Below are 7,500 nucleotides of genomic sequence, written 5' to 3'. Positions count from 1 at the left end.
AAGAATCCGCTTTATTATATAATTTCCTCACATTTCCCAGTCTTAGAATCTGAATCAAGCCCTAACCTATCAATTCAAGACATATGACATCTATCTTTTAATTTTTGTTCTTACCCAATCTGCAAAACCATCAGAAATGCTGATAAATGCTCTGTAAACGTATTAAATATCCATATTAGAAAAGCATACTTCATACACTGGTAATACTAACAGATCAAAAATTGTGAGCAATGTACGAAAAATATCTGATAAATGTATCTGCATATGTGTGAGTATGTGTGTGTGTGTGTGTGTGTGTGTGCCTGCACGTGCATGCGTATGTGTATATATGCTGGGTACTAATGGAGCATGCGCGTGGGTATGCTTGGTGGAAGTATACAGAAAAAATGAAGCAATGCAAAGAATATATACACATACATATATACATATATGTGTGTGTGTGTGAATGTGTGCGCGTGTGCTTCTGTATATATATATATATATATATATATATATATATATATATATATTTACACACACACACACACACACACACACATATATATATATATATATTATATATATATATATATATATATGCGTGTGTATGTGTATATGTGTATATATGTGCATGTGTGCGTGTGCGCGCTTGCACGCATAAAAATACATGTTAGTATATATTTGCGTGAAGGAAATTGAATATATAGCAATAACCAAGCCAACGAGTACCCGGGTGCATATTAATAATAATAAAAGTAACAAGAAAAGCAGTTCTTATAGCAATATATCTTATCAACTTACTTCTATGGAAAAAGAATAAAATGTTCACGAAAGACATTTTTTAACTGGCAATCTGCTCAGTTTTGCTTTTGCGAAAATTATTCATATTTTTTCTTGTATACTGTGCTTCATATCAATAAAAAGTATCACATTTTTTTTTAACATTCGTGTTTTGTGATACTGTTTCATTTGTTGGTAACGTGTTGTCAAGAATATTTCGTTTCTCTGCTCTGTACACGTTCTTCCTGTGCGATTTATGTTCACTTTGACGTAATTTATTCTCTCTTTTCTTTTCACAAGATATTTATTCAAGTCTAGAAATCATTTTGAAAATGAAACAAGTTCAGGCGCTTTGTTTTATTTATTTTTCAGCCTTTCTTGAATCGTCCATATTCTCTTTTCACATTTTCTCTTTTATTTACTTGTAAAGTTATACCGTCTCTATTGAATACGTGTATGACTCTTAGGAGTTATAGAAATTGTAAGAGGAGAAAAAAAATAACCTTTCGTTGTTTTTAAATTGTGTTAAAGATAGAAAATATCAGAAAGGGAAAAAAAATGGAAATGTTTCAATGAATAATTCTACAAATCTATACAAATGAAAACGTAGTGAATACTTGTATATATTTTACACTAGTGTTTATGTATTATGCCGGTGACAAGTAATACAACGTTCATTTTTTTGAAAATATATTCAAATCTTCCTGCATTTCAAGTGAAGGTAGAATTGTGAGCAAATTAACCGTATTGACTCTTTCATTAACTATATATATCTCGCATGCACAAATAACGATAATTTCTATATCACTATTTAGATTTTATCTTATATGTCGATTTACTCTGTTCACAAACATCCACACACATGGGGACACCTGTATATATACATTGTATATGTATGTGTGTGTGTGTGTGTGTGTGTGTGTGTGTGTGTGTGTCTGTGTGTCTGTCTGTCTGTGTGTTTTATGTGTGTGTTAATATATGACATATCCATACATACGCATTTTTAACATGTGAAATGCAGATATTTTGAGACTATAGCTTTTCTCTTTTATCTTTACTTCGTTTCAGTCATTAGACAGCGGCCATGCTGGGGCACTGAGTGGAAAGTTTTTAGTCCAACAAATCGATACTAGCACTTATTTTTGTTAAGCTTAGTACTTTTTATATCGTTCCCTTATGCCGAACCACCAAGTTAAATTACGGGTACATAAATACGCCAACACCAGTTGTCAAGCGGTGATTGGAGACAAAATAAGACACACAGACTCGTGCGCACGCAGGCACATATGTCAGGCTCTTTTTAGTTTTCGTCAGCGAACTCCATTCACAAGGTTGTGCTCACCTCGAGGATATACTAGAATACACTAATCTAAGATGTCACACACTGAGACTGAACGCAGAACCATGTGGTTCAGAAGAAAGCTTCTTGCCGCGAATATATACCAGCGCCTCCACAGAGAGACCCCTGCTCATTATATATTGATGTTAAATTTATATGTTTGGCTTTTAAATACATACTACTACGGAATGGTTTAAATTAATGCTAGAGTCTAAAAGACGGTATCAGTTACAGAAATCCAAATGATGCCTAAATGAATTTTAAAAATCACACTATATGAATAACAATGCCAATTTAACGCATCAAAACACCCATCATAATACGTAACAAATTCCATCTCTATGAGCGCAAAGTACTTACAGTTAATTAGTCCGACATTCTACTGTGATGCATTTCACTAAGAGGTTAATGTCGTGATATTGTTATTGCAAAAAAAAGAGAAAAAAAAAACTTTATTCTGATAACCAATACTCGTTTGGCTTGCGGTGAATTCCATTTAAGCAACGTGTCTAACATAACCGCTAGACGTGTTTTGCCTCATAACTCTTCCAACCACATTATTTTCATATTCATCATGGAAATCACATTAATTACAAATACAGTATGTCAACGTTATTGTTTAATTTGTTACTAATTCAATGCGGGTTAAAATTTATATGCCAGAAGTGATAAATGTCTCAGCACAACTCTCGCCACACAAACAAACATTTCCATCAAAAATGCTTCTTTTCTTTCTTTAGGTGCTACTACTTTTTTTATTGATTATTCACTTATATTAAATTCAATGCAGCCTAAATCCATAAGGTATGGCGCAAATATTAAATGAATTAGGGCAACAGAAAACAAACCATTTTGTGTGCTTTCTTTTACTCATACCAAATTGGAGGCACACATTTTAACAACCCCACAAATTATAATTATATGTCATATCTTGAACCGCACTTTAGCGGCTTTACTATACGAGGATATTTAAGCTTAGCTCTGACAATGACTCCCATATACAGAAAGAACATTAACGCCGTCACGACACCAACGCTACTCGACCAGGTGTTATCAAACATCACGAGCTTTAAATATTTCGTTTTTTTTTTTCAGTGTCACATAAATCGAGGTAATTACCTCGATTTATGTGACACTGAAAAAAAAAATGTTATAAATACATAAAGGAGTAATTTCATAATACAAGGTATAATATTCATTTCCCTCTTCGTTACTGAATATATCAATACAAAATAAATAAATGCGCAATTTGTAATGCCTAGTGAGGCTCATGGGTCCTCTTTCCCGGTTTCAATATCGTAATTGTTCCCCAGCTGGACGGGACGCCTGTCCATCGCAGCGTTACTCATTTTTGTCAGCTGAGTGGACTGGACCAACCTGAAATGAAGAGTTTTGCTCAAGAACACAACACGTAACCCTGTCCAGGAATCGAAACCGCAATCATACAATCATGATGCTGATACCCTAACCACTAAGCCACGGGCCTCCACAGATATATCAATATTCTTACAACTTATTGATGTTTTAGTAGCACGTGAAAGAACTTCAAACTTAATCTGACAGATGAAGATTTTAAACTGACACGTTAGTTTTCCGCATGACTTTAAAAGTGATTTCTTGGCAGCCAGCTTCTTCTTATGTCTTAACTTTACCACACGCACACAATTACACACATCATATACCAGCATGAAAATAGCACTCCATCGTCTAAGACATCGAGGATTCCGCTTGATCAGATCAAGGGAACAGTCGTAAAATTCACTTGCAAGCGCCTTTGCAGGCGACATATAAGCGTGCTCTTAACGTAGTTGTGAAGCTGATTTAAAGTGAAAAAAAAGGTGACAAGGCTGGCACTTTCAATAACAGGTACTACTGATCTTTGTTAGTTGAGTAGACTGCAACTATCCGAAATGCACAAGCTTTATACACACCAACTTCAACGTGAGCGCAACCTCATGCGCATGATGTGGAACATATTCCATCAGCATTGAACCAATTATGTTGGCATCACCTTTAATAAACACCCAAGACTCGGGTCCAGTACTCTCCGGCCACAACATAGATCACACCTGTACCGCATAACAACGATACGGCACGAATATTTCGCCTCAATTGGCCTCGCTCTCCTTAATATTACACCAAAATCCATTAAAGCAGGAACAGACCCAATAAAATTAAAGAAGATTTTGGAGAAATTCCTTCGAGAAATTCCGGATAAAACTCCTACACACGGATATGTCTCCGTTACCAATGACTTTCTCCTCGAGTGGGCCACGTTATCCGCTTTCTGATTTGAATGACCCCGACAGGTGGTGCTAATAACTTAGACATAGCTAGGGCCAAAACTGGCTGCATTAGAACTATTAGCATGAGTTTAGATCTTAATACACATGCGCACACATGTATACATATATGCATGTATGTATATATATATATATATATATATATATATATATATATATACAACTCAAAACTACTAAAATAAATATGGATATTGCACTGAAACCAACTATCGAAGCAAGTCGTTAGAAACAGAATTCAGCTGCATATCACACAGTGATTTCGTAATCAGTGCAGTGGTATGCACTCTTTACTCCTCATTCCAACATATGTGCTAGTGAATTTTGTTTTTAAATGACTTGCTTCGAGAGTTGGTTTTGGTGCAATATCTATATTTATTTTAGTAGTTTTGACTTTAAGAGTCCCTCCTAGCGTGTGGCAATTTATATGTAATAAAGCCCTCTATATAATTTAAATATATATATATAAGTGAAAAAATTGCTGAATTTTTTTCTCTTATGAGGTTTTCACGCAAATTACTTGATAAATTCTTATGAAGATTTTATCCTATCTTTAAATTACACACACATACATATACATATATATATTTGCCATCTTATAATCTATAAACGTAAAACGATCATAAATATATACAATGAAAGAATCTCTTTTCTAAACGTAATGGTATGAAGATGCATTTACAATATAAACTGTGTAATTACTCTTCATAGACAAATATTTGTTAGAATATCGCATTAATGTAATAATTACTTCGAAGTAAATTATTGTTGTTGTCCAAATAATGTATATTACTCCAATATATTCAAAATGTCTACTGTATCTCCAAACAAACGTTGAACTGACTCACTTACTGATGCTATTCAATAACTCACGCTGTAAGCCAATGAGATTATTAACACTATTCAGTTAAATGACACATTTATATTTATTTTATCACATGTTTAACCACTTTTGAAACATTGTATGTGACCGTTGTTACTTTTATTATAAACAATATCTCGACTCTCCTAATTCAGATAAACAATAACAGAGTTCGTTATTTACTAACCTAAATATATGTGTGTGTGCGCGTGTGTGTACAGGTGTGTGTGTGTGTGTATTCATGTATTCTTTAATTCTTTTATTTGTTTCATTCACTTGAGTGTGGCCATGAGGAGCACCGCCTTTAGTTGAACAAATCGAGTCCAGAACTTATTCTACTGGGATCTCTTTTGCCGAGCCGCTAGTTTGCAGGGACGTAAGGACACTAGCATCGGTTGTCAAGCGATGGGTGGGAGACAAACACACACACACACATACACATGCACACACATACACACACACCACACACACACACACACACACACACACACACACACACACACACACACATATATATATATATAATATATATATATATACGACGGGCTTCTTTCAGTTTGCATCTATGAAATCCACTCACAAGCCTTTGGTCGGCTCGAGACTATAGTAGATGACATATGCCCAAGCAGCAACGCAGTGGCACTCAACCCGTAACTACTATGTAGCTCGCAAGCTATTTAATTACTACATATTCACGCCTGCACCTATATTATTACTCCCGCAGAGGGACTTGAACACGTGATCCTCAGATTACGTCATGTATATAACTATAAAAGTCTGATGCACTACCAGCTGAGCACACAACACACTCGCCCACACATATATTTGTACGCATGTATGAACTATTTTTGCTTAAGTTCTAATATATATATATATATATATATATATATATATATATATCAATGAAGTCCTATATATTTAATGTAGCCTGTATTCCTAATCTATAAATTAATAAAAATGTTTAAACGTTTCAATATATATTTACTTTTCTATTCTTTGTAAACTTTTCTGTGCATGTAAAACATGCACATCCTTTTGTCTATTTAATCGTTCATTCATAATACCACAAGCATAATCGTTTAACGGAAGGCTTCATTTTGGTTGTCATATACATTTTTTCCTTTTCTACCGTTTATATTTATACTTATTTTTATCAGAAATCAGCCAAAAAAATTCTTCTCTATTAGAATACAACGTTGAGATCATGTTCCACAATATCGTCAATGCAGTCACAGCAGAACTCTTTGGATCTTGCACAGAATTTATGGAGTCACGTTTTGAGCTTCATTTTGTTTTAGAACGAACCGCTTAGCAGTCTGTTGGAGTAGTGCATTATAGTAAATTCTTACTCCAGGAATGAAATCTAGTGCACATATTTGCAGTATTCGTTATGTTTCCATGCACTAAATCTGGTGACCACAATCTTTAATTTAGGGGGAAAACATTATGAGACAAAACAATTTTATCGAGATTCTTTATTGAGATGTTGATCGTTACCTGTCACTTGAAAGGAATCTACATCCTTGTGGTGAGCATTTAAAAGAAAATCATACTTGAACTTTGTGAATATATTTGGATTATTCCATATTATAATTCTTGCAATTTCTTTAAGAAACCGCATCCTATTCATTTTATGATGCTACCATCTTAGTTAATTTATTTTCTTTACGTTTTCTTATCTTCAACACTTCGTTATTGAGTCATATACTTTCTATAACCATATCACTATATCACGTGAAAACACATTGATATTCCTTAGTTTAAGTGTGTAACCATGCCATGTGCATATAAAGTTTCTATCCCTTATTGATATATGCAACGAAATAAACATTTTAGATTTTCAGCAGAAGGTGAATTCATCAAATAATTAAATTGCATGTGATAATAAATATATCATTCGGTTGTTCAAAATTCGTACATATTTAACTAATGCATATGGATTCGGCCATCATTATTGTTTTATGTTATAGGTAAGTGAATTTAACGTGCATCGAATTTGGGCGCAATTTGTGAAAGCAATTGACATTAACGATACTTGTGATGTATATTTTATCTCATCTACAATTGACTATGTTTAAGGTACACAATGCATTTTGTGTGATTTTGAGTAATGCAATTTTATAAATTGTGATTAATGTACTTGAATGTTTATACCTATGTTTTGCATTAACGAATTTAATGCTCGTAGTGCAAGTAATATGCTCGCTTCGCACTTTCTTTACTGTTTTACCGTTTCAATA

Source organism: Octopus sinensis, linkage group LG5 (genome assembly GCF_006345805.1).
Source record: "Octopus sinensis linkage group LG5, ASM634580v1, whole genome shotgun sequence".
NCBI classification, from domain to species: Eukaryota; Metazoa; Mollusca; class Cephalopoda; order Octopoda; family Octopodidae; genus Octopus; species Octopus sinensis.
This window is presented reverse-complemented; position numbering follows the sequence as displayed.